Here is a 27,840-nt window from a genome sequence, read left to right as displayed (position 1 = left end):
ATATTTAATTAATTTTCATGCCGTTTATTCTTTAAATACTTAATGTAAACAATCTCATATATACCAGTGTCTCTAATCTATGTATACCACATCTTATCTGTTTCTAGGTGCACAGTAGGTTTGTCGAAATCACATCAAATATTTTTATGTCAAATCATTCAAATTTTTGGCAGTAGGTTGTACACCCGAAGCTAGAATTTTATGAACTTATCTATTTTTTATGAGTGCTTATCATCAATAAAGCCTACAATAAAGCCCTCTTCTTCTCACTTTCACTAATCAGAATTCTCTCTATCCCCATAGTTTCTCTTTACAAACACAAATTTATCCTCCCTCCGACAGAAACTAAATGACAAAAACCAGTGATAATAGATGGCAGAGTCGACTGTAAGTGCTGTGGAAGCAGGGCTATGGCCTGATTCAATAGAAAAGAAGTTCATTACTTTTTGGTTAGAAGAAGCCATTAATGGGAACACTCCTTACAAGTGGGAAGTTGTCATAGTTGAGTTTAACAACCAAAACGAAAAAAGCTATAGCTCCAAGCAAATACAAGATAAATATAAACGGCTTAAAGGGAGATTCAAAGCGTTTACCCATCTATTGGGTAGACTCGATATGTAATATGATACTAATACAAACACGTTCACAGGAAGTGACATGGCGTGGTCTAATGCAATAAAGGTGAGTGTTATATATTTAATTAATTTTCATGCCGTTTATTCTTTAAATACTTAATGTAAACAATCTCATATATACCAGTGTCTCTAATCTATGTGTACCACATCTTGTCTGTTTCTAGATGCACAGTAGGTGTGTTGAAATCACATCAAATATTTTTATGTCAAATCATTCAAATTTTTGGCAGTAGGTTGTACACCCGAAGTTAGAATTTTATTAACTTATCAATTTTTTATGAGTGCTTACCATCAATAAAGCCTACAATAAAGCCCTCTTCTTCTCACTTTCACTACTCAGAATTCTCTCTATCCCCATAGTTTCTCTTTACAAACACAAATTTATCCTCCCTCCGACAGAAACTAAACGACAAAAACCAGTGATAATAGATAGTAGAGTTGACTGTCAGTGCTGCGGAAACAGGGCTATGGCCTGATTCAATAGAAAAGAAGTTCATTACTTTTTTTTAGAAGAAGCCATTAATGGGAACACTCCTTACAAGTGGGAAGTTGTCACAGTTGAGTTTAACAACCAAAACAAAAAACGGTATAGCTCCAAGCAAATACAAGATGAATATAAATGGCTTAAGGGGAGATTCAAAGCGTTTACCCATCTATTGGGTAGACCCGATATGAAATATGATACTAATACAAACACGTTCATAGGAAGTGACATGGCGTGGTCTAATGCAATATAGGTGAGTGTTATATATTTAATTCATTTTCATGCCATTTATTCTTTAAATACTTAATGTAAACAATCTCATATATACCAGTGTCTCTAATCTATGTATACCACATCTTGTCTGTTTCTAGGTGCACAATAGGTGTGTTGAAATCACATCAAATATTTGTATGTCAAATCATTCAGATTTTTGGCAGTAGGTTGTACACCCGAAGCTAGAATTTTATTAACTTATCAATTTTTTATGAGTGGTTACCATCAATAAAGCCTACAATAAAGCCCTCTTCTTCTCACTTTCACTACTCAGAATTCTCTCTATCCCCATAGTTTCTCTTTACAAACACAAATTTATCCTCCCTCCGACAGAAACTAAACGACAAAAACCAGTGATAATAGATGGCATAGTCGACTGTCAGTGCTGCCGAAGCGGGACTATGGCCTGATTCAATAGAAAAGAAGTTCATTACTTTTTTGTTAGAAGAAGCCATTAATGGGAACACTCCTTACAAGTCGGACGTTGTCACAGTTGAGTTTAACAACCAAAACAGAAAACGCTATAGCTCCAAGCAAATACAAGATAAATATAAACGGCTTAAAGGGAGATTCAAAGCGTTTACCCATCTATTGGGTAGACCTGATATGAAATATGATACTAATACAAACACGTTCACAGGAAGTGACATGGCGTGGTCTAATGCAATAAAGGTGAGTGTTATATATTTAATTAATTTTCATGTCGTTTATTCTTTAAATACTTAATGTAAACAATCTCATATATACCAGTGTCTCTAATCTATGTATACCCCATCTTGTCTGTTTCTAGGTGCACAGTAGGTGTGTTCACTTTCGTAAAAAGGGGCTGACCTACTATCCGTTGCTAAAAGAGCTCTTTCTTAGGGGTGCACCAGCATCATCTTCTCAACAAGTTGCTGCAACTTATGTGGACAAGCAAAAAAGCATATCAAAAGATAAGCAAGCAACCTACTCTGATACCTCAACTGGAAAGAAGAGGAAGGCAGAGTCGCCGCTTTACAGATCCGCTGGAAGTTTAAAAACCATACAATCTGATGATCGCTACTCAATGGATAAGGCCATGAAAATTATGTCCTCTTTTCCTGATTTGGATATTAATAATGAGCTCAATGCCCTTGAAAAATTAGAAAAGCTCGGAAAGAGGATAGTTTTCATAGACTTGCCTCGGGAAAAACAATATTACTGGATCGAGCGTGCGGGTCGTCAACAATAGGGGAGTTGAATGTATTGTTTTACTAATTTCTTCCCAATGCATTTATTAAAATGAATTTGTAGCATTTTCACAATGATCAAACATCTTCTTTTCTATTTCAGCACTTTTGTTGTATCCAATTAGATTTGGGTAAACTACGGATTTAGTTCTTGACCTTTTCAACGAATTTCAATTTAGTCTTTGACGTCTCAAAAGTATTAATTTAGTTCCTAACTTTTTGATATTGTATCAAATTAGTCATACATGAAAAATGTTGATGTAACTGATGACTAAAATAAAAAATAATTTTTATATCAACTCATATGCCAAGAGCACTTCTAACATGGATTGAACTAAGAAAATTAAAAATACAGTAAAAACAAAAAGCAAAACCCAAATTAAGGAAGACGGCAAATTATGATAAAATCCTAAAATGAATCACAATCCCAAAATCTATGTGGGGGTTTTGTTGCTAAGGTCAGATTGCCGCTGGGGAAGGGGACATAGGGTTTGTAGTCATTGCCAGAGTGAGGTCCTTCATTGGAGCGAGTGGAGTAGCTGTATAGCCTGGGTCGCCATGAAGCAGCTCACGTCCTCTGGCGATATGGTCATGAGCTGGTGGATTTTCTAGCGGAATTGGAGGAATTTGAGACCGGCCACACTTGCTGGATTTGGCTCCATTGAGATTTCAGACTTGAGAGCTCCAATCTCTTGGAATTTAAATCAAACACTTCATTGATTAAAAACAGAACCAGATAATGTTTACCTCTTGCACCTGAGGAAAATTTTGGGATTTTTTTATTACTATTATTTGGTTATAGAATTAGTGAACAATTTGGGTTTGCAAGGTCTGGGACGAACGAATTCACCTTACAAGCCAGAGCGGATGTTAGCATGATTTGTGGTCAATTCGGTGCCGGGCAGTTTACCTTCTTGTTGACAAGGTGATTGTGACAACAAAGCACTATGACGACGAATAGTATATCTCCAAGCTGGTGGTTCATCCACTGTGATAAGGGATGTTAATGGAGAGCAACTTGGTAGGGGTAATATAAAATTAGTTATGATTTATGAGGCAGCCAGGCAGGGCAAGTGCTTCAACGGCAGTAACGTTGCTTTTAGTTCCAAATCCAAAGCTTACTTATACCTAATTATAATCTTTTCTTTACTTGATCGATTTGGTGTCTTCATTAAGCTAGGTTTTATTTTTATTTTTTAAGTTTAATCCATGTCAGCAGTACTCGTGGCATCTAAGTTAACATAAAAATTATTTTTTATTTTGGCTGTTAGCTACATTAGCATTTTCCCTCCATCACTTAATGATTGAGACTAATTTGACACAATATCAAAAAGTTAAAGATCAAATTAACACATTCGAAATATTAAGGATTAAATTGAAAAATACAAAAAAGGTTAGAGACTAAATTTGTAGTTTACCCATTAGATTTCGTTTAATTCCATTAACTGCTTAAGCCAATAAGCACATTGGTATAAATAAAAAAATGAATGGCATCCGTGTCTATTTAATTATCAACCATATATCCATCCGGATTCAGATTTGTAATACCCGAAGAAAAAAAAAGAAAAAAGAAAAGGTAAGGTTTGTAAAGTTAATTTGTTTATAGGGTCAATTTTATGATTAATATTTCTAAGGGGTTTTTAGAAAATAAGGTTGAAACCTAACTATAAATAAGCTTGTTATGTCAAGCTATATAAAGAGATATTTTGTAAGAGGAAACTATCGAAATTACTCCAAAAGAAAATGTTTGACTGCACAACTTTGAGGTAAGAGTTTAGAAATTTCTTTCTTGTCAAATCTAAATTTTATTTAGAATTAGAGTATTTTTTATGTGGGTATTTGGCTAATAGTGAGACTATTTTTTTAAAAAAAAAAAATCCAATGAAATATGATGATATAAACGAAGAAGGAATTAGATCTATTTTTCCCTGCGAGGTTGCGTTAACTTTAAGTGCTGCACAGGCTTACCGAATTGAGTTTTGGTGAATAGCAAAAAGTTATGGTGTAGGCCGGTAGTCTGATAATTACGGAGGTAAAATATATGTGTTAAATAGTATTTTTTTGTAAAAGCATGTCAGGAGCTTGCAGCAATCTTCTCAGCTTTAACCCTCAATTTTGTCAACTGCTTCCTCTCATATGCAACCTGTGCTCTCTCCTTTCTCTTCCTCTCAAGCTCCTGCAGGAGCAAAGAGATTCACAAGCATTAGAAAGCACTCACACAACCATTAATTAGTCAAAGAAGAACAATCACTTAATAATGACTACATGATATGCAGACAATGTTAACCCTGGCAAGTTCTTCATAGTCTAACTTTCAGACAAGTGAAACATATATCCAAATACCAAAATAGACAATTCCACAAATGCCAGAACGAACACAGCAAGAAGAGATTCAAATATTGCTTAATATTTCTAAACATTATCCAGTAAGTTACTCAGCATCGACATTTAATTGGGGAATCAACAACCATTATAACATATCAATATCCAAGAAAATGCCCATATGAAGGCAAATAGCAAAGCTATTTCAATATGGTTAAAGATATCGTTGAGAAAAAAAATGCAAATATCTAAAATAAGAATAGTCATAAGAAATTGACTGAACCCAGAAAAACATAGTTTAAACTGGAGTTGGGTAATTGGAAATTTTGAACAAAAAGACTATTCACGATGACTTAAACAACAGGAGAATTCCTTTTTTTGATTAATCACAATTTCCAAAAAAAAAAAAAAAAACCACCTACAACAGTGCCACCATGAATTGGAAATGTAAAGCAACAGAACACATTAAAAAGTAAAATAAGACAAAGCAAACACCTCTTTACAATGTCATCTCCCAGTATCATCCACAATAAAATTAAATATTATGGAACATGACACAAAGAACAGTATAGTAATTGCTATGCTTTAAATGTAGATAAAATGCATTAAGAAACTTATATATAAAAGTAAAACTATGCCACATATGCTTGAATTGTTAGCAGAACATCTGACAAGGCAAAAGAAATCTACAAAGTCGAAACAAAAAGACTGACTGACCTTAATAATGTCATAGTGGTTCAGACAAGTGAAACATATATCCAAATAGCAAAATAAACAATTACACAAATGCCAGCACAAATACAGCAAGAAGAGATTCAAATATTGCTTAATATTTCTAAACATTATGATATGTAACTATCATGAAAGTTGTGCTCTATGGGGTTGCAACTTGCAAAAAACCCTTTTTGCACTGTGTTTCTAGTCTAGATAGAAGCACAACTAGGATTCCAGGCTTTAGTTATATCCTTGTTTAGAATTTTTACAATTCATCGATTATAATTCTGAGAAAACAACGAAAGAAACATGGGGGCTCCTTATTTACAATGAAAAACAATGAACCCACCTACTCATTCCTTCACCAACTCCCCTAGGGTAAACTAGTCAATTGCTCGAACCAGCCCAGTCGTCTTTCCGGTTTCAAGGTGATGAAAGCTTGCCTGCATTCGGGATTTTCTAATTTTTCAAGGGCCTCAAACAAGGTTTCATCACTAAGAGAGTCAGCCATAGAGACCACAATTTTCGTGGCCTCTACCATTGATAAGAAATCAGGAACTTGTGCAGATTCTATGGTTATTTTACTTTCGCTGTCCTTATCACTACCCATTTTCCTTGACATCTGTGTCTCTACGATAGCATCAGTGGCTCTATCAGAGGACCCTGCTTTTCTCTTCTTCCTGGTTGAGGTGTCAGGGTGAGCTGGCCGCTTCCCTTTTCAGTTGCTGCATTGCCCCATATCTGGGGGGAGAAGCTTGACCACATCATCTGAACTATCAGGTTCAACACTGACATGCACTCCCTGCGCAGAGGATGTTTGTAAAAATCCGGTTGCCGTCCCCGTGTGGAAGAGCTGTCTTAGCAACTCATAGTGGTCCAGCCCGTTTTTATTAAAGTCCTTGCACCTAGGGTTCAACTAGAAACAGACAAGATGTGGTATACATGGGATTAGAGACACAGGTATATATGGGATTGTTTACATGAAGAATTTAAAGAATGAATGGCGTGGAAATAAATTAAATGTATGACACTCACAGCCACTGCTTCTGACCACGCTGTGACCGTGTTGGTAACAAGATCACATTCCATTCCGAATCTACCAATTAGTAGGAAAAACGAACGATATTTCTGTTTAAGCCGATTAAATTTTTGGGTTATTTGCTTGTGGCTATAGTGTTTTCCGGTTCATTGGATAAACACATCTGTGACAAATGGCCAATGTTTTTTCTTCATTTTCCCATTAGGAATGTTCCCTTTAGCTTTTTCTTCCAACAATAATTCAATAAACTGCTTTTCTAATGGTGCAGGCTATAATAACTTCAAATCCTTAGCAGCGGATGGGTCTGCCATCTATAATAGGACATACACACTCAAGCCCTAAATATTTGGTCATTTGAACACAAAACTGTACCAAACAAGTTGTAGAGTTATGTATAAAAGAAAGTGATGCATCCAGAGCAACACAGAGTGAAGATTAACTCAAAGCAGTAATTACAGGTATATTTTGAAGACATTCTTTTGCAGACAAGTTACATATAACATGGGAAAAAAAAAAAACCAAATCTAGAATCACAATTAAAAATTAATTGCAGGGAAGCAAGTAACCAGTTTAGACCTTAATTAGCTTCAGGAAGCCCATTTCAGAAATTATACATATACGAACAGTTAGAAGGGCACGGAGGAAAAACGGGTCCAACATCAAGAGCAACAAGCAACAATGAACAGCAACCAAGAACGAATTTTAGTAACGGTAAACATACCATTTTTGAATTTAACAGAAACATTAAACACTTACCTTAGGTGCAGGAACATCGTTGGAGGAGGATGATGAAGATGGCGAAGCGAGCTCCATATGTAATGCAGACGCAGGTTTGACAAAATCCAACAAATATCAACGGTGTAGCTAGGCTGTTCGAGTAATCAAGGGTGTAGCTGGTTGGGGAGGTGATCGGCCGTACGATTTGGGGTCTGAATTAGGGCTTTGATTTTGGGGGAGAAGGTGGGACGAGTTATGGAGGGTGTAGGAGAGGTGAGGATGGTTGTGAGATTAATGGTGAAAGAATTTACTTATGAAAGAATTCATATATATCTACTTTTTAAAGAATTTATGAATCTAAAGAATTTATGAAAATTTATGAGAAAGCTGGGAAGCATTTGTTAAGAGATCTGAAGTAGGATTTGAATTAGAGGAGAAGAGGTCGGTGTACGTAGTTAAGAGACCTTGTGAAGTTGGAGGAAAACTCAAAGAAGAAAAAGCTTCCGACGGTACTGAGCTCGGATTTGACAAGTCACTGACTTGGGCTCTACACACTTGCAATTAATTACAAATTAGTGGTTCAGACAAGTGAAACATATATCCAAATAGCAAAATAAACAATTACACAAATGCCAGCACAAATACAGCAAGAAGAGATTCAAATATTGCTTAATATTTCTAAACATTATGATATGTAACTATCATGAAAGTTGTGCTCTATGGGGTTGCAACTTGCAAAAAACCCTTTTTGCACTGTGTTTCTAGTCTAGATAGAAGCACAACTAGGATTCCAGGCTTTAGTTATATCCTTGTTTAGAATTTTTACAATTCATCGATTATAATTCTGAGAAAACAATGAAAGAAACATGGGGGCTCCTCATTCACAATGAAAAACAATGAACCCACCTACTCATTCCTTCACCAACTCCCCTAGGGTAAACTAGTCAATTGCTCGATCCAGGCCCGTCGTCTTTCCGGTTTCAAGGCGATGAAAGCTTGCCTGCATTCGAGATTTTCTAATTTTTCAAGGACCTCGAACAAGGTTTCATCACCAAGAGAGTCAGCCATAGAGATCACAATTTTCGTGGCCTTTACCATTGATGATAAGTGATCAGGAACTTGTGCAGATTCTATGCTTATTCTTGACATCTGTGTCTCTACGATAGCATCAGTGGCTCTATCAGAGGACCCTGCTTTTCTCTTCTTCCTGGTTGAGGTGTCAGGGTGAGCTGGCAGCTTCCCTTTTCGGTTGCTGCATTGCCCCATATCTGGGGGGAGAAGCATGACCACATCATCTGAACTATCAGGTTCAACACTGACGTGTACTCCCTGCGCAGAGGATATTTGTAAAAATCCGGTTGCCGTCCCCGTGTGGAAGAGCTGTCTTAGCAACTTATAGTGGTCCAGACAAGATGTGGTATACATAGTATTAGAGACACAGGTATATATGGGATAGTTTACATGAAGAATTTAAAGAATGAATGGCGTGGAAATAAATTAAATGTATAACACTCACAGCCACTGCTTCTGACTACGCTGTGACTGTGTTGGTAACAAGATCACATTCCATTCCGAATCTACCAATTAGTAGGAAAAACGAACGGTATTTCTGTTTAAGCCGATTAAATTTTTGGGTTATTTGCTCGTGGCTATAGTGTTTTCCGGTTCGTTGGATAAACACATCTGTGACAAATGGCCAATGTTTTTTCTTCATTTTCCCATTAGGAATGTTCCCTTTAGCTTTTTCTTCCAACAAAAATTCAATAAACTGCTTTTCTAATGGTGCAGGCCATAATAACTTCAAATCCTCAGCAGCGGCTAATAGGACATACACACTCAAGCCCTAAATATTTGGTCATTTGAACACAAAACTGTACCAAACAAGTTGTAGAGTTATGTATAAAAGAAAGTGATGCATCCAGAGCAACACAGAGTGAAGATTAACTCAAAGCAGTAATTACAGGTATATTTTGAAGACATTCTTTTGCAGACAAGTTACATACAGCATGGGAAAAAAAAAAAAAACCAAATCTAGAATCACAATTAAAAATTAATTGCAGGGAAGCAAGTAACCAGTTTAGACCTTAATTAGCTTCAGGAAGCCCATTTCAGAAATTATACATATACGAACAGTTAGAAGGGCACGGAGGAAAAACGGGTCCATCATCAAGAGCAACAAGCAACAATGAACAGCAACCAAGAACGAATTTCAGTAACGGTAAACATACCATTTTTGAATTTAACAGAAACATTAAACACTTACCTTAGGTGCAGGAACGTCGTTGGAGGAGGATGATGAAGATGGCGAAGCGAGCTCCATATGTAATGCAGACGCAGGTTTGACAAAATCCAACAAATATCAACGGTGTAGCTGGGCTGTTCGAGTAATCAAGGGTGTAGCTGGTTGGGGAGGTGATCGGCCGTACGATTTGGGGTCTGAATTTGGGCTTTGATTTTGGGGGAGAAAGGTGGGACGAGTTATGGAGGGTGTAGGAGAGGTGAGGATGGTTGTGAGATTAATGGTGAAAGACTTTACTTATGAAAGAATTCATATATATCTACTTTTTAAGGAATTTATGAATTTATGAAAATTTATGAGAAAGCTGGGAAGCATTTGTTAAGAGATCTGAAGTAGGATTTGAATTAGAGGAAGAGGTCGGTGTACGTAGTTAAGAGACCTTGTGAAGTTCGAGGAAAACTCAAAGAAGAAAAAGCTTCCAAACGGTACTGAGCTCGGATTTGACAACTCACTAACTTGGGCTCTTCTTTTCAGTTTTGCAGGTACTATTTGAAATTTTTTTGTCTTTGTTCCATTCTGACAAGTCTTGGTTGTAGTATAAAATTTTGAATTAAAGTAGCATTACCCAGTTAAAGCACGTGGGTGGGTGGCTCTACAACATCAGACTCTACTTAGTTATATACTCCTACATTATAGGCATTGGTCAACCGTAAAAATCGTTTGTCAAAAACGTGTAGTGATTTTCTGTTTTTATATTTTCAAAAAAAAAAAAGGAAGAAAATTTTGAAATTTGGAATGATAAAGTTTAGGGAGAAATTGGAAGCATACTCTGCGCTCGGCATTGACGATCTGAATGTCATGGGAGACGTAGGAGGATCTGGAATTTTCAATTTATTTATTAGTGTGAGAGTAGGACAATTTGAAAAAATCTGAAGATAGAGATAAAGAGTCCTGTATCATCAAGCCAAAAGGGGCCAACCCAGGATTCAGAGTTCAAAGCTTTAAAGATTTGTTAGTTGAGACTTGGGTTTGATAAGATTTAATCTGTTTTAGTAGTGTTGTCGTTCTCTGAGGGCAAGTTTAATTAGTATTTGTATATGTGTGGCCTCAACAACAACAACAACAGCATGTACTTTTGTAAGTTTCTTTCATGCTCAATTTTCATCATGTGTTGTGAGCCAATTAATTGTTGTTGATTAATCTTAAAGATTTCTATATACACACACACACACATTTATCTCAAGCAAAATTAGGTTGGGCCCAGACTGGATCATAGCTCTGCCTTTAAATAAAATCTAATATTCGGTCCATAAAAAGATGAGTGGGGTTGGGGAGTTGACGTGGACCTCAGAGCACCAAACTATATTGAAAGTTGGACATGATTTACACGTTGCGTTGCATGAGTTTTCTATTGAGTGAGTGCTAAATTATATTATTTTTTTGTGTTCCTGCCCTACGAATTAGTGCATGCTGCTACACGAAACAACTATCATATATATATATATATATACACATACTAGTTACGGCAGCATGTGCAAGGCATGTGCTAGCCGTGAAAAAAAAGTACTATAGTAATTAAGGTTAATTCTATATTTTATTTGTATTACAAAACAAAGATACAATTCATTTGATTTTTAAAGTATATAGAAATTTACATTAATCAAAAGAGACACTAATTTTAAAAATTTTGATAATTATATCGTAAAAAGTTAATCTCATTCATTTAAGAATTTTGATCAACCACAAAGTTAGGGTAGCTATTCAACATATAAATATTTATTTAACTATAATAGTTTTTTAGTAACTATTTGCTAAAGACAATATATCTATTATCTAAAAATTTCTAAAAATGATAACGAATATCATCATCTTCCAACAATAAACAATTGATTTTTCTAAGAAATTTAAAAAAAAAAAAAAAAAAGATAACAAAAGGTTTGTGTCATCGAATATCATCATTCTAACTTTCTAAGAATTTTTATCATTTAAAACTTAAAATAAGTAAAGAAAATTTTTAGTACGTTAAAATTTAGCAAGAGTAATTTAGACATTACACAATAAAATATTTTAAGAATCACAAACTTTCATTAGGGTTTAACTGAGAGAATAACAATATGGCATATTTGCTCTTTTCCAAAATATTAAGGGAAAAATTGCTTGATTTTATAGTTTAGAGAAAAATTGTAAACTACCCCAAACATAAAGGATGAAAAATGTTTTTTTCCTAAATTTTTCCTTTGTTTTTGTGTGCAAAACTATGTGTTTTTACTTAAAATAGTGTGTAAAGAAAAAAATATACAAAAAGTCAACCCAAGAAAACCGTATATGGAATAATGAATTTTGGCTCAACAAAGTTGATTAAACAAACAAAAAATTTCTAAAAACACAACAGAATGACGCAACATTTTCATAATACCTTTATAATTTTGTTATGTTTTATTTTAACTTGTAAAAAATTGACAGCTTAGCAGTTTTGAAAATATTGTAACAACATCAAAATGTCTTAACATTTTTCACACAAAAAAATATTATGTTCATGACATTTTCACAACAAATCATAAGTAGTAGGTTACTACAAGTTGTTATTGGTGGGCAAAAAAGCAGTTTCATTGGTAAGTTTAAATTAGAACCTATAACAATTTACCATATTTGATTTGTTATGAAAGTGTTGTAAAAATTATTGTGGACAAACCAAAAATAATATAGCAAATATACTACAACTTTATGCATTCAAAAAAAAAAAAAAAAAAAAAAACTATTAAGTGATAGATGAAAAATGTTGATGTAACTGATGACTAAAATAAAAAATAATTTTTATATCAACTTATATGCCAAGAGCACTTCTAACATGGATTGAACTTAAAAAATTAAAAATACAGTAAAAACAAAAAGCAAAACCCAACTTAAGGAAGACGGCAAATTATGATAAAATCCTAAAATGAATCACAATCCCAAAGTCTATGTGGGGTTTTGTTGCTAAGGTCAGATTGCCGCTGGGGAAAGGGACATAGGGTTTGTAGTCATTGCCAGAGTGAGGTCCTTCATTGGAGCGAGTGGAGTAGCTGTATGGCCTGGGTCGCCATGAAGCAGCTCACGTCCTCTGGCGATATGGTCATGAGCTGTGGATTTTCTAGCGGAATTGGAGGAATTTGAGACCGGCCACACTTGCTGGATTTGGCTCCATTGAGATTTCAAACTTGAGAGCTCCAATCTCTTGGAATTTAAATCAAACACTTCATTGATTAAAAACAGAACCAGATAATGTTTACCTCTTGCACCTGAGGAAAATTTTGGGATTTTATTATTATTATTATTTGGTTATAGAATTAGTGAACAATTTGGGTTTGCAAGGTCTGGGACGAACGAATTCACCTTACAAGCCAGAGCGGATGTTAGCATGATTTGTGGTCAATTCGGTGCCGGGCAGTTTACCTTGTTGTTGATAAGGTGATTTGTGGTCATGAACATAATATTTTTTTGTGTGAAAAATGTTAAGACATCTTGATGTTGTTGCAATATTTTCAAAACTGCTAAGTTGTCAATTCTTTACAAGTTAAAATAAAACATAACAAAATTATAAAGGTATTATGAAAATGTTGCGTCATTCTGTTGTGTTTTTAGAAATTTTTTGTTTGTTTAATCAACTTTGTTGAGCCAAAATTCGCTATTCCACATACAGTTTTCTTGGGTTAACTTTTTGTATATTTTTTTCTTTACACACTATTTTAAGTAAAAACACATAGTTTTGCACACAAAAACAAAAGCAAAAATTTAGGAAAAAACATTTTTCATCCTTTATGTTTGGGGTAGTTTACAATTTTTCCTTAAACTTTAAAATCAAGCAATTTTTCCCTTAATATTTTGGAAAAGAGCAAATATGCCATATTTTTATTCTCTCAGTTAAACCCTAATGAAAGTTTATGATTCTTAAAATATTTTATTGTGTAATGTCTAAATTACTCTTGCTAAATTTTAAAGTACTAAAAATTTTCTTTACTTATTTTGAGTTTTAAATGATCAAAATTCTTAGAAAGTTAGAATGATGATATTCGATGACACAAACCTTTTGTTATCTTTTTTTTTTTTTTTTTTTTTTTTTAATTTCTTAGCAAAATCAATTGTTTATTGTTGGAAGATGATGATATTCGTTATCATTTTTAGAAATTTTTAGAGAATAGATATATTGTCTTTAGCAAATAGGTACTAAAAAACTATTATAGTTAAATAAATATTTATATGTTAAATAGCTACCATAACTTTGTAGTTGATCAAAATTCTTAAATAAATGAGATTAACTTTTTACGACATAATTATCAAAATTTTTAAAATTAATGTCTCTTTTGATTAATGTAAATCTCTATATACTTTAAAAATTAAATGAATTATATCTTTGTTTTGTAATACAAATAAAATCTAAAATTAACCTTAATTACTATAGTACTTTTTTTTCACGGCAAGCACATGCCTTGCACATGCTGCCGTAACTAGTATATATATATGATAGTTGTTTCGTGTAGCAGCATGCACTAATTCGTAGGGCAGGAACACAAAAAATAATATAATTTAGCACTCACTCAATAGAAAACTCATGCAACGCAACGTGTAAATCATGTCCAACTTTCAATATAGTTTGGTGCTCTGAGGTCCACGTCAACTCCCANTGCTATTCATCATCATCATCATTATTATTATTATTATTATTATTTGAGAGAGAGAGACGTTGGAGGTAGAAAGCCATTAGTGCTTATGAGAGAGAGATGAAGATTCAAGAAGAGAGATATAATGATGAGAGATGTTTATTTATTATTGTTATTATTTAAGATAAAAGCTGGACAGTAAATGCAATTTATTACTAATTTCTAGGAGTAATAATAATTTGACAGGAGTGTTTCTCTACCTTTGGATCTAATAAAAATCAATGATGTAAAAAAGGTGTAACTCTTTTAGAGTTACACCAGATCTCATCCCGAATTTTAACATATATAAATAAACTTTTAATCTATTCTTTTTTATATAACAATCAATACATTAATGAAATCAAATTTCTGTGCACTAATTACAGTTCAAATTAAAAGTATTAATTCCTTAATAGGCCCATAAAAAAAGTAATTCTTAGGAATTGATTATGCTTTTTCACACTGCTAACATGCGTTAATTTATATTTGAGAAATCTAAGGAACTGTAATTAAGTTTAGTAAAAAAAAAAAAACTAAGAAAAAGAAGAAGAAAAAAAAAGGCAAAAAAGTTAGTTAATCTTGGAGAATTATGCAACTATATGTATCTATTGTTGGGATTAGTGCCCTTAAATCCTATTGTATGATGCTATGTATGATATTATGTATGACATGATGTATAACTTAATATTGTAATTAATAAAGTTGATTTATTATTATCTAAAATAATGGTAACATGAATATTTGGACATTATCATTTAGTCCATGAGATACATAGTATGTGATTTATGTGATTTAGTCACAAAAGATATAAATCACAAGTTTTTTGTAAACTTAGAATTTTAGTTCATAGTCGGTGATGAAATTTGGCATTTCATCTGCGAAGATTATAACATATCAACTAAGATGATTTGTCTTGATCATGGAAGTGGAGACTTCTAGTTGATGTGTTAATATGTTTTAAGAGTTAAGACATATTAAACTGGATCGCTGTGAGATTTATTATTCTCCTAACGACTGTCAATTGAATAATAAATCTCACAACTTATATTTGCATGATCTCTTAATCCTGAGAGAATAATGGACCTAATCATGAAGTGTAGGTTGCTTTGATATATCAAGAGTGAGATCTAAAGTAACGGTCAAAACCTCAGTATGTTGGGCAGCCACATTTCGTGTTGATGAAACATATATTCTCAAGATGGAATTCATAGTCTCTTAATAGAGATTTAAAATATTCCCTTGAGATAAGTTTAATGGGTTTAGTTATTCAGAGAGTTAGGCCTAACCACTTTGGTAAGAAATTACTAAAGTATATATTTATGAAATTGGATTTCATAAATATATAATGAATAACTTAAAAGGATTAAATCGAGTACTCAATGATTAAGACGTAGTAATCTTCAAAGTGACAGTTTATATTTATGACTTTGAATTACTACGAATATTTTATGAAGGAGTTGCATGTATAATAAAGTTTTGGGATATAATTTATTAATAAGGCCTAGAGTGCAATTATATTTATATAGTAGTATTAAATATAATTAATGGTAACTTTGGACTTGTCAAGAGTTGACAGAAAAGCCCCAGGCCCATTGGAGCTAGTGTCTTATTGGTCCTTTTGGTCCCCTCCAAACTACACATTAAAGCCCAATTGAAAAGACCCAATAGGCCGGCCTAATTAGACAATCAATTATATATAAAGGGAGAGACATACAGAATTTTTATTAGAGAAAAGTGAGACACCATTGTGAAGTGGTGTGTATGTGCGAGTGAAACCACTCAATTATTCTCCCTTGGAAATTGATTGAGAGACCACACTTCTTAGGCGTAAAGTGGAATTGGAGTGAAGATTAAAAGTATTCTCAAGTACTTATAATTTTTTGTTTTGAATTTCACCGCACCAAGGTATGCTATCTTGTTCTTAAATTCTGAAATCTACATAATGCAAGTTATCTATCATGAATGAAATAGATCTTTGTTTATTGCTTCCGCTATGTGTTTTGTATGAGATACAAAATCAAATTTAACCAACATTTATTAACTATATAAAAAAAGGCAATGCCTCTACAATGTCATTTTGGTTTATTGAGCCACTTTGTGTGCGTTTGGGTTGCACTTAAAAATTAAAATTATTTCACTATTCAGCTTAGTTTTATTATTATTCATAGGCCTCACTGCACTTTTTGACATTATTCATGGGCTCCACTGTACTATTTCAACTAACTTTTACCTTTATTTATAGTACTTTCAATAATAATTTTCAGTTTCAGAAAAATAAGCTGTATTCAAACAAACCGTTTGTCCCTTTTTTTTTTTAGTCCTCCGTTTGTACTTTTTTTTTTTCCTTTTATATATGTTGTTATACTGACATAACAAATTTCACAATATTTTTCACAATTATTGAGGTATCAATTTCTTATAATTCAAAATAAAATAATAAAATATGAAACTGTGACCAACCACAACTGAAAAATAAATGTTTTGTGAAAATGTTGTGACACTTGTTAGGTGAATTTATAAAATCTACAGTAATTTTGGTTAGTTCAATATGTACATTTTTTTTCCAATCATCGATGTGTGCTTTTTTTTTATTAACTATATAAAAAGAGGCAATGCTTCTACAGTGCCTCTTTTGGTGTAGTGAGCCATTTTTTTTTTCTCCCAAGTTTTGAACAGTTGCTACAGTGCCACTTTGATTTGTTCAAGTGGCACTGTAGCTACAGTAGCTACAACATTTTTTTTTTTCAATCTTCAGTTTGTACTTTTTTTCTTTTAAATATTTATAAGAACCCGCATATATATATATATATATATATATATATATATTGTTATATTGACATAACAAATTTCACAATATTTTTACAATTATTGAGGTGTCAATTTCTTATAAGTCAAAATAAAATAATAAAATAAGAATCTGTAATCAACCACAACTGAAAATAAATGTTTTGTGAAAATGTTGCGACACTTGTTGGGTGAATATGTAAAAGTTACAGTATTTTTGGTTTGTTCAATATGTACTGTTCATCGCTTTTTTTTATTATTTTTTTAGTCATCGATTTGTGCTCTTTTTTCTATATATAAAAAGAGCGAATAGGCTCATGAATAATGTTATGAACAATATTTTTGGTTTAGTGACTTGCCTTTTTCCTCTTTTTATTTTTTATTTTTTTTTAAGGATCTTTATATGTTTACTTTCTACTTGTAATGTAAGCTTACATTTTATACACACAAAAAGTAGCAAATATTATATACATTTGCAAAAAAAAAAATTGTACAAATTTTGCAAATGTGTACAACATTTACCAATTTTTATGTGTTTACAATATAAATTTACATTGTAAGTGCAATGTATATTTCTATATATATATGTATGTATATTATATTATATATAAAAAGAGTGAATGTGAAAAGTTACAGTAATTTCGCTACAGTAGTTTTGGTTTGTTTAACTTTTACTATTTTGTTGGCCTCTATGACTAATTTGATACAATATCAAAAAGTTAGGAACTAAATTAATACTTTTGAGACGTCAAAGACTAAATTGAAATTCGTTGAAAAGGTCAAGAACTAAATCCGTAGTTTACCCAAATCTAATTGGATACAACAAAAGTGTTGAAATAGAAAAGAAGATGTTTGATCATTGTGAAAATGCTACAAATTCATTTTAATAAATGCATTGGGAAGAAATTAGTAAAACAATACATTCAACTCCCCTATTGTTGACGACCCGCACGCTCGATCCAGTAATATTGTTTTTCCCGAGGCAAGTCTATGAAAACTATCCTCTTTTCGAGCTTTTCTAATTTTTCAAGGGCATTGAGCTCAGTATTAATGTCCAAATCAGGAAAAGAGGACATAATTTTCATGGCCTTATCCATTGAGTAGCGATCATCAGATTGTATGGTTTTTAAACTTCCAGCGACTCTGTAAAGCGACGACTCTGCCTTCCTCTTCTTTCCAGTTGAGGTATCTGAGTAGGTTGCTTGCTTATCTTTTGATATGTTTTTTTGCTTGTCCACATAAGTTGCACCAACTTGTTGAGAAGATGATGCTGGTGCACCCCTAAGAAAGAGCTTTTTTAGCAACGGATAGTACGCCATCCCCTTCTTACGAAAGTCAACACACCTACTGTGCACCTAGAAACAGACAAGATGTGGTATACATAGATTAGAGACACTAGTATATATGAGATTGTTTACATTAAGTATTTAAAGAATAAACGGCATGAAAATTAATTAAATATACAACACTCACCTTTATTGCATTAGACCACGCCATGTCACTTCCTGTGAACGTGTTTGTATTAGTATCATATTTCATATCGGGTCTACCCAATAGATGGGTAAACGCTTTGAATCTCCCTTTAAGCCGTTTATATTTATCTTGTATTTGCTTGGAGCTATAGCTTTTTTCGTTTTGGTTGTTAAACTCAACTGTGACAACTTCCCACTTGTAAGGAGTCTTCCCATTAATGGCTTCTTCTAACAAAAAAGTAATGAACTTCTTTTCTATTGAATCAGGCCATAGTCCCGCTTCCGTAGCACTGACAGTCGACTCTGCCATCTATTATCACTGGTTTTTGTCATTTAGTTTCTGTCGGAGGGAGGATAAATTTGTGTTTGTAAAGAGAAACTATGGGGATAGAGAGAATTCTGAGTAGTGAAACTGAGAAGAAGAGGGCTTTATTGTAGGCTTTATTGATGGTAAGCACTCATAAAAAATTGATAAGTTAATAAAATTCTAGCTTTGGGTGTACAACCTACTGCCAAAAATCTGAATGATTTGACATAAAAATATTTGATGTGATTTGCTGAGGCAAAAGTGCTTGAACTCAGTTATCAAATTTAGTCACAAATGAACCAAGACCTACGGTTAGACCCATGCAATAAATACAACAAATACCCAAAAGAAATACCCACCATTGCATGACCCACACCAACGCAAGATCAAATCACCATCTGGCCTCAGTGGTCAATATCATCTAGGCACGTGTGAAATGGCCTCAGTGTTCAAAATAGGGCAGATTTTTGAGACATTTTATTCAAAACAGTATGCAGTGCAGATTTTTGAGACATTTTATCAAACACGAGTGTCTCTTGTGGATCATTCCTACAAAAAAAGTCAAAAATACTTTGAGAGACTTAAGCTTGCACAGAAGCGAAATCAAATATTGTCTCCCTGCACAGAAACCAACCAGAAGCCAAGTGACAAATGGTCGGTATGTGATATCACGTAGCAGAATCATGGCATTAAAAACCAAAGTTTTATTATATTCCATATTATACTGTCAGTTACCAACTAAATTTGGACACATGCTTTGTGTAGGGCTGCAAACTATAGAGGGAAAAAAAAAACTGCATAAGTACTGGAGAGGGATGGTTGTAAACTGTAAAGCTGTTGCAAGTTATAATTCAGTAGCATCATATTCAAGAATAAAGGAATATAAACAATTGTTGCACACTGGTTGTATTAGTATCATATTTCATATCGGGTCTACCCAATAGATGGGTAAACGCTTTGAATCTCCCTTTAAACCATTTATATTTATCTTGTATTTGCTTGGAGCTATAGCTTTTTTCGTTTCGGTTGTTAAACTCAACTGTGACAACTTCCCACTTGTAAGGAGTGTTCCCATTAATGGCTTCTTCTAACAAAAAAGTAATGAACTTCTTTTCTATTGAATCAGGCCATAGTCCCGCTTCCGCAGCACTGACAGTCGACTCTGCCATCTATTATCACTGGTTTTTGTCGTTTAGTTTCTGTGGAAGGGAGGATAAATTTGTGTTTGTAAAGAGAAACTATGGGGATAAAGAGAATTCTGAGTAGTGAAACTGAGAAGAAGAGGGCTTTATTGTAGGCTTTATTGATGGTAAGCACTCATAAAAAATTGATAAGTTAATAAAATTCTAGCTTCGGGTGTACAACCTACTGCCAAAAATCTAAATGATTTGACATAAAAATATTTGATGTGATTTGTTGAGGCAAAAGTGCTTGAACTCAGTTATCAAATTTAGTCACAAATGAACCAAGACCTACGGTTAGACCCATGCAATAAATACAACAAATACCCAAAAGAAATACCCACCGTTGCATGACCCACACCAACGCAAGATCAAATCACCATCTGGCCTCAGTGGTCAATACCATCTAGGCACATGTGAAATGGCCTCAGTGTTCAAAACATGGCAGATTTTTGAGACATTTTATTCAAAACAGTATGCAGTGCAGATTTTTGAGACATTTTATCAAACACGAGTGTCTCTTGTGGATCATTCCTACAAAAAAAGTCAAAAATACTTTGAGAGACTTAAGCTTGCACAAAAGCGGAATCAAATATTGTCTCCCTGCACAGAAACCCACCAGAAGCCAAGTGACAAATGGTCGGCATGTGATATCACGTAGCAGAATCATGGCATTAAAAACCAAAGTTTTATTATATTCCATATTATACTGTCAGTTACCAACTAAATTTGGACACATGCTTTGTGTAGGGTTGCAAACTATAGAGGGAAAAAAAAACTGCATAAGTACTGGAGAGGGATGGTTGTAAACTGTAAAGCTGTTGCAAGTTATAATTCAGTAGCATCATATTCAAGAATAAAGGAATACAAACAAAGAAAAATGAATTGTTGCACATTGGTATTACTTAGAGGAACACTTGTATTTAGCTTTCCACCCCCAATCAAGGTCCCATTCTGGAAATTGAAGGGATAAACATGCTTCCCAAATCTGTGATCATGGTCACTCTTCCATGCTATGTTCTTCCTATTAACATTCAATTCTGATTTCCCGCGAATAAATTTATATGTATCATTAAACAGACTCCATGCTACCAAACCACATGGGACAATTGGAAGACCATTGTTGGACTGTTCAGGCTAGAACCGTGGTTGAAGCCACCATCAACCATCATTGTGTCCCAGTTTTTAGTTCACTGGAATGCAGTGCTAGAAAGGACCATGGGACACTTTCTGGTTTTCCTTTTCCATTGGTTCGACCTCAACACTCCAAATTTATTGGGAAGTCAGAAAATAGCAAATGACACTCTAAAAGGAAGCAGGTCTTTGCCCAAGAACGAAAAGGGATATTTTCATAAAGTAGAATTTTCTTTTTCCTGGTTGTCGAATAGAAGCAGCAAAATTTATTTGGAAGATTAATTGCTTAAATGAAGAAATAAAGGGAGATAAGTGAGTTTTTCACATAGTTTTATCTAGGCCTATCAACCAATCCTGTGAACACTGAATCTAAGCTGCTAACTACTTACTGCATATCCAAGCTTAGTGGAAGAGTATTATTTCCATCCCACACAAAGAGCATCCACACATTGCTGGAAACTTCTACGATGTGCAGGTCCTTGTTTCCCAAGCAGACAACGTAGTAAAGAAAACAATAGTTAAAAACGCACTACATCAATTTTTAATACCTTGAAAAAATATAAAAGAGCAATCACTACACATAAATGTTGTCCAATAAAGTGACAAGAATTACCTTAGATTTGTAATATTTAATCTGAACCATGAAATAGATCTATTTCAAATTGAGCTTTTCAACCTGTAAGACAATTCATCCTACCATTACACGAATGCTACACTACAACAAACATGAGCTTTTTCAACATATTTTTATCCACCGTCACTAAAAAATGTTGATAAAAACCTTTAGTTTCTACAGTTGCACTCAACTGTTAAAAAATTCACATATATATTTTTACAGTTGACATAACTATTGAAATAAGTGGTGACAAATTCACATATATATTTCCACAGTTGCCATAACAGATGAAATAAGTGATAAATAAGCGGTGAGAAATTCATCCAACTAATTAAGCAGTGATAATTTATATCAACAGTTGGATGAATGTTGAAAAAAAATTAACTTTTTCTTATCAATAGGTTATAAATGTTGAAAATAAAAACACGGAGCTTTTAATTTATAGCTATTTTACAATCACTCCCCCTCTTTCACTTTCTCTATCGCCCTCTCTCTCTCTCATAGGTCTTGGCTGTCAATTTTCTTCTTATTTTCTAGGCAACCGAACAGAATTCAATTGCTCCCTCTCTCTTGCTCTATATCTCGCTCTCGCTCTCTCATAGGTCTTGGTGGTTGATTTTCCTATTATTTTCTAGGCAACCAACCAGATTCTCGACTCAATTTTTCTATTATTATCCCTCCGATCAGGTATTTATTCTATTTCTCTTGACTTTGCTTTCTAAAAACTTACTTATGATCAGTTTGTTTTTTCTTAGACTCGAATTTTGTCCATACTCTGTTATTCGCTTGAAAGATTTTGAACTTTTGTGGTTTTTGTTCTTGAATTTGAAATGCTATGTCAAAATTGAAATTGTGGTTTTGTGTATTGCGTGCTTTCAATGTGATTGCAGGTGCATTGGGAGTTCAACTCAATGAATGGTCAAGGAGAGTTCAAATTTCACTATTTGTGGGATTGAAAGCTAGAACGTGTGTGAGTTCAAATTACAAGTGCTTGGTAAGTTCATTTGCCTTTTAATTTGTGTTATGTCTCTTTGCCATATTGACATGAAGTGGGTTTCGATGTTGTGATTGCATTTAAGTGGGTATTAGCTTGTTTTAGTTTTCATTTCTCGAATGTGCGTTGTAGCTGTCAATATATTTAAATACAATCAACAACTCTAGCATAGGTAGTTCTATAAATGGTCTTACCAATACCAAAACCAAAGAATTTGGATAAGAAAAGAAGAACAAGGAGAAAAGCCTTAGCAGTTCTTTGTTAGTTTGCCACTTAGCACCTTGTATGTAGAAATGACAAGAAAATTAAATCATTGGTTGATCACTGGGTTAAATTTGTGTATCTAGAGTTCATATTAGATAATCTTTGAATTACTTTTTTGTACCTAGTTTCCTATAGTCTCATCAAGGTACTGTATAACTAACTGTCACAAAGGGCTTGCCCCATTTTGGCATTTTCAATTAACAAAAGTAAAATTCATGTTGTTTATTCTGGTCACCACATAGAGGTTCCATTTGTAAAAAATGATCTAGATTCAATATATGAACTAGTTCTTCAATAAAAGGGTCAATAATGTAAGCACTAGTCTCTAAAAATCAAGGAAGTTCTTTCTTGAGAATGCAATGCATTTATTGTGCAAATTTTGTTTTTTTGCTGAATGGGTTATGAAGTTGATGTCAAATGCCAAGTTCTCTGAGATATATGTGGGTTTTCTGTGTTTGGGTGAGTTTCTCAGGTCTCTGCCACCTTTGGCCAAGAAATATGTTTTACAAATGTTATAAATTGATTCTCCGATAACTGCCAAGTCAATGGAGGTGTGGGTACTTCCAGATGGGTCCTCGAAGCATAGAGTTGCAATTGATAGGTTGATTCAGTTAAGGGTATTCATTGAAACTATTGACAGGTATGCAGTAAGTTTCTCTTTACACAACATTTCATTTGAAAATGGAATAAAATATTGGAGTGAGGGGNAACTAGTAAATGATAAGCACTTTTCGTTGTGTATACTCCATTTTTTTTTACTTTTACCATATCAGAGTGTCTTCTGGCCGCCTGCTGCTAAGGGGTATACTGAGGACAGCATTGGCTTCATGTGGCATCAGTTCAAAATGCTAAGGACTTTTTCTCCATTGCCAACTCTCCAAGTTTACCCTGTACGCACTAGACTTCTAGCTTTCAAAATGCTTTGCCAAGCATAGGATCCTTTCATCTTAACCTCCTCATCCAAGATTGTACAATGTGGAAAATCTTTGGCTTTGAAGACTTTGTAGAGTAGTGAGTCAGTGTTGTGGTTAACAGAGAAATAAAATTAATTAGGTTCACATGCCACTCTCAAATCTTGTGTCCCCACGCATTTAAAAAACTTGAATGCTTTTCTCTGAGGGACACCCAATATTTTTATTCCTACACTATGAAAAGAATTAATTAAGTTACATAGCCTGCCACCATTCAATCATTCATAAAAATTGCTCTGCGTGCATGATTACACGTAAATAATAACATGGTCACCTGAAAGTTACACGGAAGTATATAAAAGTGGCAGTTGGGCAAAAGAATAATTCTTTGTAATTTTAAGACCAAATCAAGAAAAAAGAAAAGTCTGAAAGAAAAATTGATACATACATTGACAATATTCAGAACCTATAGGAAGCAAGAAGTATAAAGTAAAGTATGTTTTAAGTACAAAAACAGACTGTTATAACTAAGCATCAAAGTTCACAAGGTACTAAACCAGCAAGCTCACAAAGAACATAAGTACATCACTAAATTATCAACTCCTAACTCCTGACACTCCTTAATCTCTTTAATATCTTGTTCAATACGATTTAGGTAATGTAGAATCTGATATAAGCAAGGTAGAATATGCTGCAGGAGATCCATCATATCAGATAATGTAGGTTGTGTAGCTAAGAAGCACGGGTGCATTTCGGGACTCGGGTGCGGGTGCGGGTACGGGTGTGGGACTCGGCAATTTTTGAAAAAGGTGGGTGCGGGTGCGGCGGGACTCCGCAATTAAAAAATTATTAAAAAATTTTTTATATAGTGAATTTAATATTTTATATAAAAAAAATAAAATAAATGGTAGAATTTATTATTAAAAAATAATTATTTATGATTTGTTTTTTAATAAAATCAATATTTTTGGTAATTGTAAACAAAAAACCACATTTCAAGAAGGTTCCTTTACTCATTTTTCAATTCCCAAACTCACCCACATTAAATATTTGACTTTTCCACCTCCTTAATTTATATTTAGTTACTACATTTATTATTCTTCTAGCTTTTTTTTTTTTTTGGTGTCTTCTCATCTTCTTCTTCCTTCTATTTTTTTTTTTCCTCTCACAAGGCCACATGAAGCAGAAGAATGGCAGCCACTACCCATTTCGTCCTGTTTCGACGGCTGTTTCGGCCGGAATCGGCATGTTTTGGTGGCCATATCGGCCGTATCGGATTCCATTTTCGCCGGAATCGGCCAGTTTTGGCTCGAATCTGCTCGAATCTGGCCGAGCCAAGCAACCAGAGAGCACAGAGAGAAGAGAGAGACGAGCGATGGAGATTGGAGTGAGGGAGGGTGTTTGGAGTTTTTGGACGAAGTGAGCGATTGGAGTGAGCGATGGAGTTTTTGGAGATCGGCATGGAGATTGGAGTGCCGATACGGCCGAAATAGCCCGAGTTGGCCCGATTTGAGCCGTGTCGGCGCGAGTCGGCTTTGCCACTTGGCCCGACGCGGCCCGACGCGGCACGGACGCGCGGTCAGCGGTGTCCGAAGCGCGTCGCCGCGTCGGGCCGCGTCCGACGCGGGTGAGGCGCCTCTGGCGCCGCACCCGTGCTTTCCAGCTGTGCAGCACCCGATGTAGACGCTTCAGACTCAGTAGCCATAGCATCTGCAATCTCATAAATATCTCGATCTAAGTAATCATCAGAATCACAGACAATGTGGCTTGAACGTTTTACACGAGATGAACTGAGCTGAAGTGTACTACTCCCAGTGGCAGATAAGGGCTTTGCTAGAGCAGCTTAAGCACTGGATGTAGGAAATTTTGAGGGTGGTACATTTGGCATAGAAGGTGCATTTGCAGGGAGTAAAAGTTGACATTCATCCATGGCTACAATACAAAATTAACAACAAGATTAATAGAAAGAGCTGGGGGAAAAAAAAAAACAATATATAGAAATAGGGAAAAAAATACACTAAACTCCCCATCCATAAGCTAAACTATTCCCTTAAAGCTAGTATTTTTACAAGTCTACTTATTTAAATAAAACAATATGGAGAATATAATTCATTGCAAATGGCCAATAAAGAGTCAAATGATTAGCAACTAGATTGCCAACACATCAAACAATATACACACTGTGCTAAAAAAATCACCTATCAGCAAGCTCGCTAAATTGCACTCTAAATTGTGTTTTCCTTCTCTCTTGTTCCACCAGCTAAAAAGAGACCAGAAAGGAAGAAAATGAGTTAGCAATTGAAGGCGTCAAAAATCAAATTGAAGTCTTTAGCCCACAAAAGTTACTAGAAATACATCAAAACAAACTTGAATGCAGTAAAAGGACAATTCCTCTCTTCTTGAATGAGGTCTCCAAATAGAATACACCATAAATTTTAGCAAGTAGCCCAAATTCTACAAATAATTATTAGAGTTTTGAAAAGACACCTAAATATTCATTTCTTGCTTTTGGAGTCCGTAGAAAATTTCAACCTTGAACTAGTCCTAACTTTTTAGATCCAATCCTGAACAGCACTCAATGGCCCTGAAGGTGGAATCTAATTTTAACAACTTGGACTTGAGTTCTTAAAATAATGCATCTGTCTTATGATCTGCAAATTGACGCAAAATAATCTAAAACAATTATTCTAGCCAATACTAAGTGTGAGGAAGCAACCACCATATCCTCTAAGTCTAAGATGATGTAGTAGCCATATCTCACACAGGTATTTCATCAAATAGCTGTATAGCATACTCAAAAGTAATAATGCAATACACATTCACTAGATCACTGGCCACATAAGCATCAATTGCAAAACAATATAAAGAATATAATTCATTCATTTGATATATATATTGTAATTTTAACCCCCAAATTTAATGTTTTATTTCATTTGTAAATTCCATTAATTTCTATGAAACAAACAAAGCAGAAACCCAGCCCCAAAAACTAAACCAAAGCAAGAAATTTGCACATGGAGATCAGAAAAATAAAGAGTTCTTTGTGGATTTAAACTCAGGGAAAGAATGAAAGGAAAAAAAAAAATAGGTGCTGGGTATTGAACGGTGCAGCAGAACCACCAAGCATCGTCGGGACAAGGGCGGCGAGACGGCGGAGAGAAGCTCTGCGATGGCTCTGGTTCCACCGCCTCTCTCTCTTTTCTGTTGGTCAGAGGTCTCTCCTCTCTCTTCTTTCTACCGTATGATTGAATTTGTTTTGTGAGGTAGTGGGGAACACGAGCATCTCACCTGCTTAAGCTCTATTTAGATACCGGTTATATGCTAAAAGCTAAAAGTTTACGAGTAAGATTTAGATACAGTACTTAGGTATTATCCCTTAGATTTTTCTCTTTACATTCTGTCATGTAGCTTTTTTTTCATAAATGGAAATGTATTTTTTAAGTCAAGTAGTCATATGGTAGAATCTTAAGAGAGGAACCTAAGAAACAACACTTAAGATAATGTACATAAGTTTTGTCCAAAACTTATTACTAAAAACACTATAGCAAAATAATTTTTAAATATATGAATAGTATTGTGGGACCCAAATTTACTTAGAAATTTATATTTTGCTGATTTTTGTAGGTCCGTAAACAGTACCCATGAGACTTGCTAAAAAAACGCAGACGCACGGATTGGGCGTTTGCCCAATCCAAACGCATGCTTAGTGTGTGTTTGCATGCAAATGATTCAACGTTGCGTTTGCGTTTTTGTTTTTGGCTGAGTCCCATGGCACTGTTCACAATCCAGCCAAAAACACAAAAATGCGCATGCCTATACATTTTTGGGTTCATGGCACTATTCATACTTTTAAAAATTATTTTGTTA

At 34.3% G+C, this 27,840-nt stretch overlaps 1 long non-coding RNA gene across 2 annotated transcripts; it reads right to left on the bottom strand.

The window, feature by feature from the left end:
- Positions 1 to 3,784: 3,784 nt before the first annotated feature.
- Positions 3,785 to 10,266, bottom strand: LOC111999330 (uncharacterized). Of its 2 annotated transcripts, XR_010624747.1 has the most exons (3): positions 9,659 to 10,195; positions 8,302 to 8,787; positions 3,785 to 4,779 (listed from the first exon to the last, which is right to left on the bottom strand). It is a non-coding gene; the product is annotated as an uncharacterized LOC111999330 (long non-coding RNA). The 2 variants fall into 2 exon arrangements; XR_010624746.1 differs by lacking the exon at positions 3,785 to 4,779 and having other exon boundaries at positions 8,038 to 8,787; positions 9,659 to 10,266.
- Positions 10,267 to 27,840: the final 17,574 nt, after the last annotated feature.

Source organism: Quercus suber, unplaced genomic scaffold (genome assembly GCF_002906115.3).
Source record: "Quercus suber isolate HL8 unplaced genomic scaffold, Cork oak 2.0 scaffold_481, whole genome shotgun sequence".
NCBI lineage: Eukaryota > Viridiplantae > Streptophyta > Magnoliopsida > Fagales > Fagaceae > Quercus > Quercus suber.
This window is presented reverse-complemented; position numbering and strand designations above follow the sequence as displayed.